Source organism: Scatophagus argus, chromosome 5 (assembly GCF_020382885.2).
Source record: "Scatophagus argus isolate fScaArg1 chromosome 5, fScaArg1.pri, whole genome shotgun sequence".
NCBI classification, from domain to species: domain Eukaryota; kingdom Metazoa; phylum Chordata; class Actinopteri; family Scatophagidae; genus Scatophagus; species Scatophagus argus.
In genome coordinates, this window is record NC_058497.1 from 1974763 (window position 1) to 1987188 (window position 12426).

Sequence of the window (12426 nt, forward strand, 5' to 3'; positions counted from 1 at the left end):
TATCACTGCATTGCATATATTTTCATTTACACTGCTTTCCCTTCTGTTCAGCTTTGTCCCCCTACACATTTCCCCCCATTTCGCCATGTTCATTTCCTGCCTGTTTTCTGTTTTTTCCTGTCAGCTCATCCTCATCCTTTTTCCTTCCACTTTCCCTCCTCATCCTTCTCATCACATTTCACTTGTTCTCCTTTTGTATCCACTGTCTATTAGCGCCTTCCCTCGCTTCACCCTCCCTCTTATCCTCCTCCTCCTCGTTGAGTATTCTGGAGTAGAGACGATCAGACGCTCCACTGGAATAAGAATTCCTGCATTATTTGATCATCAGAGTTTATTGTAATCCTTGACCCTGGCCCTGAATTTCAAACACAGATTGTGGATTAGGGTGCTTAGATGGCCTGTGTGTGTGTGTGTGTGTGTGTGTGTGTGTGTGTGTGTGTGTGTGTGTGTGTGTGTAGCTCAACAATATTTTAATGGAAAGGGCACACCTGTCCTGCAGTGTGAGTATCTCAGTGTGTGCTTGGGTGTGCGTGTGTGATTGGATATATAACACACTTTTCTTTTATGGTATGTGAGTCAGAGGGCAGAATAGTGCAAGTCATGTCTGTTCAGATTTCCCTGTACACTCACACACACACACACAAACTACGACAAATCTTGCAATGGAGCAAAAGTGCTAGTAGAAATGTGTGTGCACATAAATACATGATGGCCGTCCTCCAGTTGACCCTGGTTATGGACTCCACAAGTAATGGCAGAATAGAATAGGCACACACACCAACAGATTAACATACATACACTTTGCCTTCAGCCTTTGGCCTTACTACTGCTGTTATCTGAAATGTATTATTGTTTGTTGATTATGCTCTACGTAGTAAATATTGTGTGCACTGTGTAGTAAATATTCAAAACCAAAGTATTATTATTTGCAGTGCTTGAACTAGTTTGGCCTGTAAGTTTTGTAAAATGCTGAAGCATAAACAGTCCTGACAGTAAAGTCATTTTCAGGATAAGGTTATATTCAGTATTTTATCCTAAGGACTAGGCCTTGTGCGCTAGTCTTAGTTCTAATCCATTCAAAAAGTCTTATCTTTGTTGTATCTGGAAATACATTGGGGATGACTAATAACTGGAAAAAACATAAGTCATATCGGTAGACTCCTACATAAGTTTAAAAGTTTAAAGCTTAGTTTAAAAGTCAAAATTAACTGAAAAATGATGGACTCATTTCCACAAATTCACAACATGTTTCTGACTAAATCTTCTGCTTGGATCCATATTCGTTGGTATTTAGCCATTCAGAATGAGCATTTTCAGAGCTTCTGTGAATTCAGTGGCGAAGTTCAACTTCATAGTTATTCTGTAGATGGTAGCCTGCCAACAGCTGGAGACAGCACACAGGAATAGCCTGACAGGAGGGTTGTTAGCACTGTTGGCACACTGGGACAGCACAGTCTATTGTGGAAACATGGCAGTGCAACACAGTGGATATACAGTAAAGGGCTCATCCAAAGGATATGAAAATACAGTGAGTCTTACTTTCAGGTGATTATATGCCAATGAAAACAAGCTGATGAATATTACATTCCATTTCTGCCAGTGGATTCCAATGAATTCTAAACACTGGACCTTTAAAAACTGGTGTGACCGTTTCATACTACATTGTTGGGTTTTTGTCTTTTTGTAAAGCTTACTGACAACAAGAAAATGCAAGAAAGAAACAATAGCGGTCTTATCCTTACGTCTAGAAGATTAAACGCTGGAAAGATGAGACAAATTAAGAGTAAAGAAAAAAAGCAAAAGAAGGAAAATGCATCCTTGCCATCTGACTTCATCTGCCCCCATAAAACACATTAAATGAGCTGGCAGGGAGAAATCCCGCTCCATCCACACACACACCTTATTGACACATCTGACAACCAATAGCAGGACATTTTTACCAGCTTGTACACCACTCTTTCTTACCCAATAACTTTGACAGCTTTCCACTGAAGTGTGCATGACAGAGAAGGAGGGAGAAACAAAAGAGAGTGGGAGACGCTTTAAAAAGAATGCACACATTCAGCCTGAATAGTGCAATGGTAAGCCAATAGAGTGAGAGAAAAATCACTCCTACATGCATAGTGGCAGGCAACGGAAATTTCCCCGCAACCCCAATGACTGGCTATTAATAAATGGAGTAAGAGCCTAATGAGAACAGAATTCTCTGGAGGCAATTCTTCTCTTCTCTTTGCTGCATGCCCTCCGTCTCTCTTCATTCCCTTTTTCACAATCACAGGTGTTAATAAAGTGAACTCCATTTAGGTGTCATTTCAGTTCCAGTTCAATTCTCCTGTTGTTGCTGTTGTTGTTGTTGTTGTTGTTGTTGTGCTCATATAGGTTTTGCCCACATATATGTTTTAATCTGAGTCATTTACTTCAATAACCAATTTGCACCTGTCCTGGGATTGCTGGGGTTCTGGAGCCCCAAAAGATCCAGACTCACTTTGTGTCAGCTGGTGTGTGTTAATTTAAATGAAGTATATTTTTTTGATACACTTTTACTTACCCTATAAAACTACTCATGATGTATAATGTCATACATATATTGTATTAACTTAATTGGTCTTGCAATAATATGGAAACAGCATTTTCATATTTTATGAGGCCGAGTCAGAGCTATCTTTTTATTATTTCCTCTGGGTGCTTTATTCTACAACAAAAAATCTAATTAAGTATCAACGTAAAAGATTTTTTTGGTTTTGCAGGAAGACCACCTACAAAGTGCTGTGTGATCATATGTAGTTGGATGTGCATTAATGTGTGAGCAGCATTTTAATGTTGTACATGCAGTTGGTCAAGAGGGAGATCGCTTTAAATGATGTCATTCGATGTTATATTTCATAAGATGATACTCAGGTGAACTCATATGTTTTCTAACTCTTAATCTGCAATGCAAACTACTGACTATAAATGTCAGATACATGCAGCAGATTAAAAACTTAAAATACAGTATTGGAGTAGAAATATAACAATCCAACCAAATGGAAACATCAGGTAAAGTACCTCAGAATTATACTCAAGTAAAATGTGTTCTAAGCGTTTATTTACCACCAAAGACTATTTAAAAATGATTTTAGAACATTTATATATGTTGCATAGTCTTATGTTTCATTATCTGTATATTCTATGCTCATGTCATGATCCACCCGCTGACCATTTGCACTGTTTACCTCACCTAGTTTGTACTACTTCCACTCTGTACTACCTCACTTTTGTACTACCTCCAGAACCATATTTGTTTGACTTATTTTATTTTGTTTTACTTCATTCTATTTTATCTTATTCTATTATTATATGTTGTTCGTTCTTATGTTCTATGTATGCACCAATCACCAAGACAAATTCCTAGTAATGTGAAACCTCTTCACTTACAACAGCAATAAAGACGATTCTGATTCTGATCACCCAGCAAATGTTGGGTTAGGTATTATTCTAGCATGGAAAAACTACCTTCTTAACAGGGGGGTTAACCATGTCAAGATATTACAATAGTATCACGTAGTGACAAGAGACATTCTCTGAAAGTAGGAATGGCAGAGCAGAACCTGATAACCAAATGACTTTAGCACTGTGGCACAGTTCTGTGTTATCGGTTTTAAAACCATTTTTTCTGACCGATTCTATTTCTTAATAACTTATGTCAAGCTGGAGCTTCCGTCTGTACAAAACTTATTAAACCAGGGCTCACATGCGAACTCAAACAAAGGTTATTTAGAGAAGATGTGTAAAAGAATGCAACAAAGTACAATTCTTTCTAGGTTTCTCAAAGAAATACTTTGCAGTCATGCCTCTCTTTATCTGTTCTTTTTCCACCTTATTTCTCTCTTTACTTTGTGTAATGTAACAGTGCTGTTACATTACACATTAATTAACCAACCAGCACTCTGTTAATTAAACTGATTTGATCAATGTTTAATATTTAGGGACTTTTAGCAGCGGCCAATTACACTGACGACCGGATTTTTTTGCAGTTATTTTGTCCCTTAATGGGCCTTTACACACAACACACAACTCAGCAAGATCCAAAACAACACACAAACAGTAAAATAATGAAAATAACAGAATACTTAACAAGTATTACTTTACCGCTTAACTGTTAACTGAGTTTAAAATGACTCTGTTACCGAGGAGCTGTCAGTGGATATGATGACCTGATTGAGTTTAGTTATCTTAGAACATTAGAGGTGACATCAGAGGTTGCCATTGCCTGCCATTGAGAGGTTTGAGCTGAAAAACTTAGTCATCAAACATTTTTGATAATCAGTTAATCATTTGAGTCATTTTTTTTCTTTATGATTTATTATTATTATTATTATTTCATTTATTTTTTGTTTGGGCTACTACTATAAATGGAAATTGTGATTGACATTCATCACAATTTTGTGACATTTTATAGGAAATGATTAACTGAGAAAATAATCAAATTAAACAATAACAAAAATAATCTTTGGTTGCATAACTACACTATAGATTGCATATTGTGGTGGAGGGTCAGTCAGAGGCTCAGAATCTTCTTTGTCTAGCTGGTTTCAAACTGTTAAAAAAAAATGATGGCTGTGTTTTTAATTGTGTTTCTCTTTAAACTGTGGAGTTTGGTAATTACATACTATACTTCATAAACACTCAGCTGAGTGCTGTAACACACAACACTGCCATCTAGTGGAGTCCCTGCTGTGATGGCGCTGGTACACATGAAGCAGTGTCTCACACTCACACATACACACATACACACACACGCTGGTGACAATATAACCATCCCTTTCAATGGATTTTATCCCTGGGAGCCATACAGCCTGCTAATGTTAGGACAATGGTTCTCAAAGTGGGGTCTGGGGACATGAAGGCGGTCCTTGAGGAGGATTCCACTGGGTCCCCTGCAAAATGGCAAAATAGGTAATTTCACGATTATTTAATTCATTTTAGTGGTGTTAAGGAAACCTTTTTACAATAGTCAGGCCTTTATATTCTCTAATTATGATCATTTCTAAAGTTTATTATTCAGTGTTGAATCAAAAATGATTCCCATGCAGGTCTGTTTAAAAAAATAATTCAAATGGGAGGTCTGGGGATCTAAGGCTTCTGTCTGTTACAGAATTCTTCCACTGCACCTGCCAGTTAGAGCATCACACCAAAGTGCTTCAATATTACTGTGTTATAGAACATAAACGTCATGCAAATACGCAAGACTGCATTTTTAATTGCTCTCTCTCTCTCTCTCTCTCTCTCTCTCTCTCTCTCTCTCTCTCTCTCTCTCTCTCTCTCTCTCTGTCTGTGTGTGTGTGTGTGTGTGTGTGTGTGTGTATGTGAGTGTGTGCAGCACATGCTTTCTGAACTGTATGCTTTCTGAATTGTGACTAACAGGGGCTGTGTAGGGGCTTGAGTTAATGAGATTGGGTGAACGATAGGGGGGCCAGCGCCGGTCTTCAGGGGCTGATGGGGCCCATTGCTTCGTCTCTCACACCAAGAAAGACAGAGAGAGAGAGAGAGAATTTAATCGGAATCCAAATCTGTTTTATTTGCATGATGGGAAAGGAAGCCGTGAGCCTAGGAAACACTGTATCATTTGAGACATCGGTATATTTCTGGTAAACTAGAGGAAGTTAATACATTATCAGGGAGGGAGCACAAGAGAGGAATGAAAGAACCAGAGCAGAAGTATTTAAGAAAATTGCAGAAAACAACTCTAAGGTAGAACAGGAGACAGAACATGTGAAAAAACAAAAGGATGTGGTTTGTCTGAAATTTTACCATAACTTCTGAAGGTCCTTGAGAGACAAACTAAAACCTGATGCTGTATATCATTCTAATGTTCAACATTCATTCAAACTTTTGTTCAATTTTGCCATATGTAATACATGTATTTTACTTTCCATATTCTAAGACAAACTGTCATGCTCTACAGCAGGTGCTATAATAAAATGAAATTGTTGCGATGTTTACAAAGTTAAACAACATTACTTTACATCCAGCAACTGGTCATTGCACTCTTCAACAAGCACTTCAGTTTAACCTTAGAGAGAATTTGTCATTATTCTTAAAAATAAATTGCATTTAATTTTCATTGTGTCTTGAAACTGCTCTTTGCAGTGTTGCTGATTGATTATTGTAATATTGATACACTTTTATTGAATGATGACACTTTTCCTCTTATACTAAACCTATTGTTTCCTGCACAGACTTCAATGACTTCTCTCTCTTCCTGCTCCTACTATCTCGTCCTGACTTCTCTCTTCCCACTTCATCTCTCCCTCTCTCTCTTGTGCCGTGATATTTCTCTTCTATTTAAAGGCCACTAAAGTCAAGCTTTAGAAAGACATTTCAATTTACTTACTGGCCTTTGGAAAGCACCTCCGGTTAGATTTGGATGCCATGGTACAGTTAATGGTGTATATCTGTTAAATGGCAAGCGTGAGCCACAGCATCGATCACATCTGAGAGAGAAGATGGTAGTAGATATAATAGCAGGTACAGAGCATTATCCCTCTGTCAAGGAGAATGGGGACTTCTAGTGGACGTGGATTATCTGTTTTACTGCAAGCATATCGTCATACGCCCCCTGAAAACAAAAGGCTTTCCTGTTCCCATCTCTCCGGCATGGGGACCCAGGTACAGAACAGCCAGCTGTGACTTTTTCACTCGATTAATCATCGGAGAAAGCCTGCAGGCTGCAAGCATCAATAATTTTAAGGGAAAGGGCTTTACAGTAAAGATTATAAGCATGAGAATATCTTAGCATATTAGAAATCAGCATTTTTTTTTCTCCTTTTGGTTAAATGCTTTTGCTACCCTCAGGTGTGCTGACCCCTTGGTTGACAAGCAACATGTTAATGGACTCAGAGTAGAACAGGCAGCAGCTCCTGAGTCACTTTTAGTTTCCATATTTATGGAGGCTCGCGGTGGCCACAGGGAAGTAGCCATGAGGTTTCCAGGCCAAAGAGGGCACAGCAAGACTGTAACGTACTCACCAACCTTGTGACCTCAAAAATAGGATTTGCAAACTGAAGCGGGAGGTTCTCACCCTCCTGCCTTTAAAGTATTTTATGGTAAATACCTTTAATTTTATTTCTAATTCTTAACAAAGAATATTTCATGAACACATTCAATCATTTTTTGCTCCTGTCCCTGACAGCATCTGTGATTCACGTTAGCATGAATGTGCTTGGCAAATTTTTACAAAATTCATGTCCCTTTCCTTTAAAACTTGCCATAAGAAATGTGAATTCTTATCCAGGATATCTGAAAGTTGCTTGAGTATTTCTCTAGTATTGGCCCTTTTCCTCTCTCACTTTCTGTGAGCCGCCCTCTCCCGTGTCAAGATCCGGTGTTTTTGTTGCCTGAGTGGAAACAGCAGCCTTTAGGGCTGTGGAACTGTGAACCTTTTTCACAAATCTGGAGAAACACAAGAGAATTGTGATCTAGTGAGAAAACAAAGAGGAAGCAATGAAAAACATCCTGGGAAAACTGGGAGGGCAATTAGCTAAACCCACCCTCTTGTTTTCACTCATTTGTGTCTTCTCTTTCATAACATTACATTCATGACATCAACATGCGCTAAGTTTTTCGAAATGCACTTATTTCTGTATTTAATAGTCCAATTCAAGCCAACTACTCATCATAATTACGGACATTTAGTTGACAGTGCTTAGACATTTTGTTAATTTAGTTCAATTTGACTAATAAGCAGTTAAATCTTGTCCGTTCCTCAGATGGAAAACCACAGAGTGAATCAGAGCTTTGCAGGCTTAAATCAGCGTACTTCATCAATGTGTGTGAAAAAAGTTAACTGCTCCTACTGACTCCTCACCTCTGCAAACACAAAACGAGTAACATGAAAACAGCATGAAATGTGAAAACAATAATCAGTCAGATTACTCCGGTTGTCTATTACAGTCGGTGCATTCGCTATATTTATGGTATTTACAGTATTTTTGAATGGATTTATTCAAACATAAATACACACATCAGAATATTATTTCCCATGTCCCCAGACATTATTTCATTTGATATGTTTGATAATAATAAACGACAACCCCACCAAATAAGATCAGTACAACTCAGGATGTGGAGGTGCTGTTGAATGTGTTCTGTGGGTCAGAGTGTTGATATTAAATGCTGTTAAGTAAATAACCCTGTGATGATCTCTAAATTTTTTAAATTAAAAATCTTGTGTTACAAACTAGTTGCATGGAGGATCCAGTGCTGAGTACTGAATAAGAGTTGAGATATCTCTGCATATAGGTGAATTTTGCTGAGATAAAATTTAGATGTGCTTGAGTGCCCCTAGAAAAAGTCCAAAACACTACTACTAATACTACTAAAATAGTACTACTACAACTACTACTACTATGACTGCTGCTGCTAATAATAATGCTAATAATAATAATTTTCACAGGTTGCTCAAACACACCTATGATTAATTTTTTCTCCATGAAAGAAACTAGATATTTCTGTTTTTGAGGTATACCTCATATATACCACTGGTATATATGAGCCACTGGTTTCAAATACTACTGCTTTCAAATCAGCACATGAATCAGTGAAAATAACATTCTTTGAGCTGACAAGTCATTTGATGTTGTTACTTCTGTCTCTTTATTATTCTGTTTGAGATGCAGCCAATATAGATGTTGGCTATGCTAAAGCCCTTTTACAATTTCATTTATGACCCTATAGAAATGTCAGTTTTTCCACAAATAGATGTACTTTTATTTTTTCTTTACAGCCAGGTTGAGTTGAGAGTAGGAATTTAATATCACATAATATTATTGCACTTCGCAACCCGATATTCAAGTGGTGTACTGATACTGTTATCAAATGGATTCTCCACTACCTCCTCATATATTTGTTTACATCATAAATACTCTATTTGCTTTATTTGTTATCAGATTATGTCATTTTCTAGCTGTATAAAATATATTTGTGTGTGATGGTCAGTGCAAAGTGGGAGAGAGGAGGATGGAGAGAACAGAAAGAAAGGAGGGAGAACGAGAACACATTCCATTCACAGTAAAATTTTACATACGTGGGGGCTGAGGCCCCTAGAGATCTGATTCTAGAATCGCCTCTGTATCTACTGCTTCAATTTTGAATATTCTTGTTCAAATCCGTATCTTATCTGTGTCCAAACTTTATAGGGGTGCAATATTAAAGCCAAATGGCATTTAAATTATTACAAATTTAAAATAAGATATGGCTCATGTCTATCTCTTGTATGATATTCAGTTTTGCTTGTAAAATTATTGTGACTGTGTTCACATTTTTATTTTTTTTATTTTTTTAGTCTATTTTACAGGTTTTTCCGCTTCAGGGAAATTTCTGTTGAAAATGTATTGAATTTACATGTACTGCTGGGACAAAATTACAGCAGCTTCGGTCCAAACACTTCACGTCTCATTTGAAGATGAAACAACCACATCTCATGTGTTCCTACTCAGTCACAGACTCACCTATAATCTTTCTTTTCACTCATGACCACATTGTTCCCAGATCAGACACACCACAGCCTCATGTCTGCTGTGCACCCGTCTGTCTGGGCGGCACCAGCCTTCACTGTTCAGACCAGTCCAGCATCAACCAGGATGGTGACTATCTCAAAGAAGGGGAAAAAAAACAAAAAACAGCCACCAGAGGAAGCAGGTGTGTGTGTGTGTGTGTGTGTGTGTGTGTGTGTGTGTGTGTGTGTGTGTGTGTGTGTGTGTGTGTGTGTGTGTGTGTGTGTGTGTGTGTGTGTTGTTGTCTATTTTACAAATGAACACATCTGTTTTCTTTGATCTCTCTATCTTTCCCTCTCTCTCTTTCTCACACACACACACACACACACACACACACACACGTGCACGCGAGTGAGCCAGAGGATCCAATCAAGGGCGCTCCAGCTAAAGAGGAGATGGTGGTGGTGTGGGGCGAGTGAGGAGTGTAAGGGGTGTAATTTCTGTTTCATATGCCCCCCCCACTCCACCCCAACCCACCCGCGCCCCCACCCCCACCCTCCCCCCAACTTGACAATACTTGAAAAACAATGAGAGTGACCCAGTTGCAGGATTCCAATTAGTATTAGATATGCAACAGTTGAGATTAGAATGCGCCTCTTCCCTCAGTGGCTGGCTGGGGGTGGGGTGGGGTGGGGTGGGGTGGGAGTGGGGGGTATGCTCGCTGCTCTGATTACCAGCCCGAGCCCAAGTGTCGGGTCGTGATAAAGACTCACATGTGTGTGTATGTGTCTACTTGTGCGTGTATGTTGCAAGAAAGGAGAGGGGGGTGTGGAGAGATAAGGCATCAGGGGGACACAGCTGAGCATCAGCACACTAGCTTACCTAAACACACACACACACAGATCTTAGTCTGTCCTGTCTGTCCGCTGGGGGAATATTTATTTCTAAAATAGCTTGACTCCTCCCCAATGGGAGTGGAGGTTATTTTAATCAGTGGAGAAGGAATAGAAGAAGATAGGGTGCTGATGCTGTCTGTGTGTGTGTGTGTGTGTGTGTCTGAAATGGGTGAAGCGAGGAGCTTGCTTTCTAAGCTGGGACGTTCTTAGAAATGAGAGACGGTCTGTCTGTGTGACCTTGTTGTGTGGTTAGTGTTCGCTTCATGCAGTCAGAGGAACAAAGTAAGATTAAACAGAGTACAACTCTGAAGGTCAACACAGTTAATGTATTGGAGTACTGAAAATGATTATCGCAGTTGAAAAGTCTCCGAACCTGAATTTACACCATGATGTGACACTAAAATACTAGGCCGACTTTTGATTTTGGGCAATTAACCTTGATAAATGAATATATTAAGCACTGAAGTACCCAGTGCTGTAAAACAAAAAACAAAAGTCATGCTTGAGTAAAAAATAAAGATATACTGAAATATTGCTTTGATAAAAGTGAAAGTCACCCATCTGAATAGTAATTGAGTTAAAGTCTTAGGTATCTGAAAGTAACTATGGTATGTAATGTACACCTTTGGTCAACCGATTTACCTTCAAAATATAGTGGAGCAGAAAATTTAATTATTCAACTACTTCAAAGTTGTACTTGAGTAAATGTACTTTGTTACATTCCATAACAGTTAGTGCCTACTACCTTGTCAATCATGTCAACCCTGTGAGTACTTTCAAGTGTCAATGTTCAAAATCTTGTGTTGGTTCTTTGCTGAAACAAATCAAAACCTTTGTCTTCAACAGAAAATCTGCCCTTGTTTACATATATTTATATAATTAATTTGCAGTCAGTCATTGCATTGCGTTGCATCACATTCATCACAAGAACCAAAAGTAATATGACATCACTGGGCTCATTTATATGTATAATCTCAGTCTCAGTGTAGCACTTCTAACAGACTTGTAATTGGTCCTCAACAACATTTTCAGTACAGGCTCATGTCGTCCACAAACTTTTCTACTCATCAGGCTCAGTGCAGAGCATTGACTGCAGCTCAGGCCGTGGATCATGTTACTCACTGAATCTCATGACAGCACATCCAGCCTAACAATGACAGTTTAGGGTCATAGTGTTTGTCTGTGTTGCTCTTCTACTGTATTAGTCCATAACTTGGCCTGAACCTCTTCAGCCCTGAGGCAATCAGATTAGGCTATCATGCCATCCTTAGAGCCTCAAACTCTGCAACAAATCTATATGTTGAATTGGAAGTGTCACCGGCCGGTCTTAGCTACGGCTAAGCTCTCTGCACGCAAGCCGAACGACGTCTCAAAAGGGAGCCCTTCAGATGGCTCCAGCTGTTAATATACGGCTGCTTCCCCCGATGAGATTCTGAGAGGATAAATAGAGATGGGGAGGATTAGTTAGCAGGGCTGTGAGGACAGGATCCAAATTAGGGATAGTCTCGCTTATACGCATTCGTTTTCTTGCACTGTCGTTTATGTTCAAGGCTGATTGGCAAGGAAATTCTGATGTGGCGACATGGTCAATTTGGCCACTAATTCGTGCCTCAACACTCAGAAACCCCAATGACAGACCGCTAACCCCCCCTCCTCCTTTCACCACTGCAACCCGGTACGCCTCTGTCAGATTACAGCCTGGTCCTCATCTGAACCCCTCATTTACATCTAAAGTAATCATTTTATCTAGTTATGGCTATAGAGCTTGGCAAGACATTTCAGGCTGGCATACATGCAGTTTAATGTAAACATGCAGATTTGTACCTTTGTGCAGTTTCCCTGTTGAATTATTCACTAATGCTGAAGAGTATGGTATGTTAGCAGTGTGATAGTTATGATGGATATTCAGCAGTTTGCACCAATATTTGCAAATTTTGCCTTTTGGCCAGTTCTATCACTATAATAAGCAGTTCACATGAGAAAGTGGGCCACAGTAAGTGTGACACTTTGCTTAGCATTTTGACTGAATGTTATTCGTGTTTTTTGTATGTTTTCCA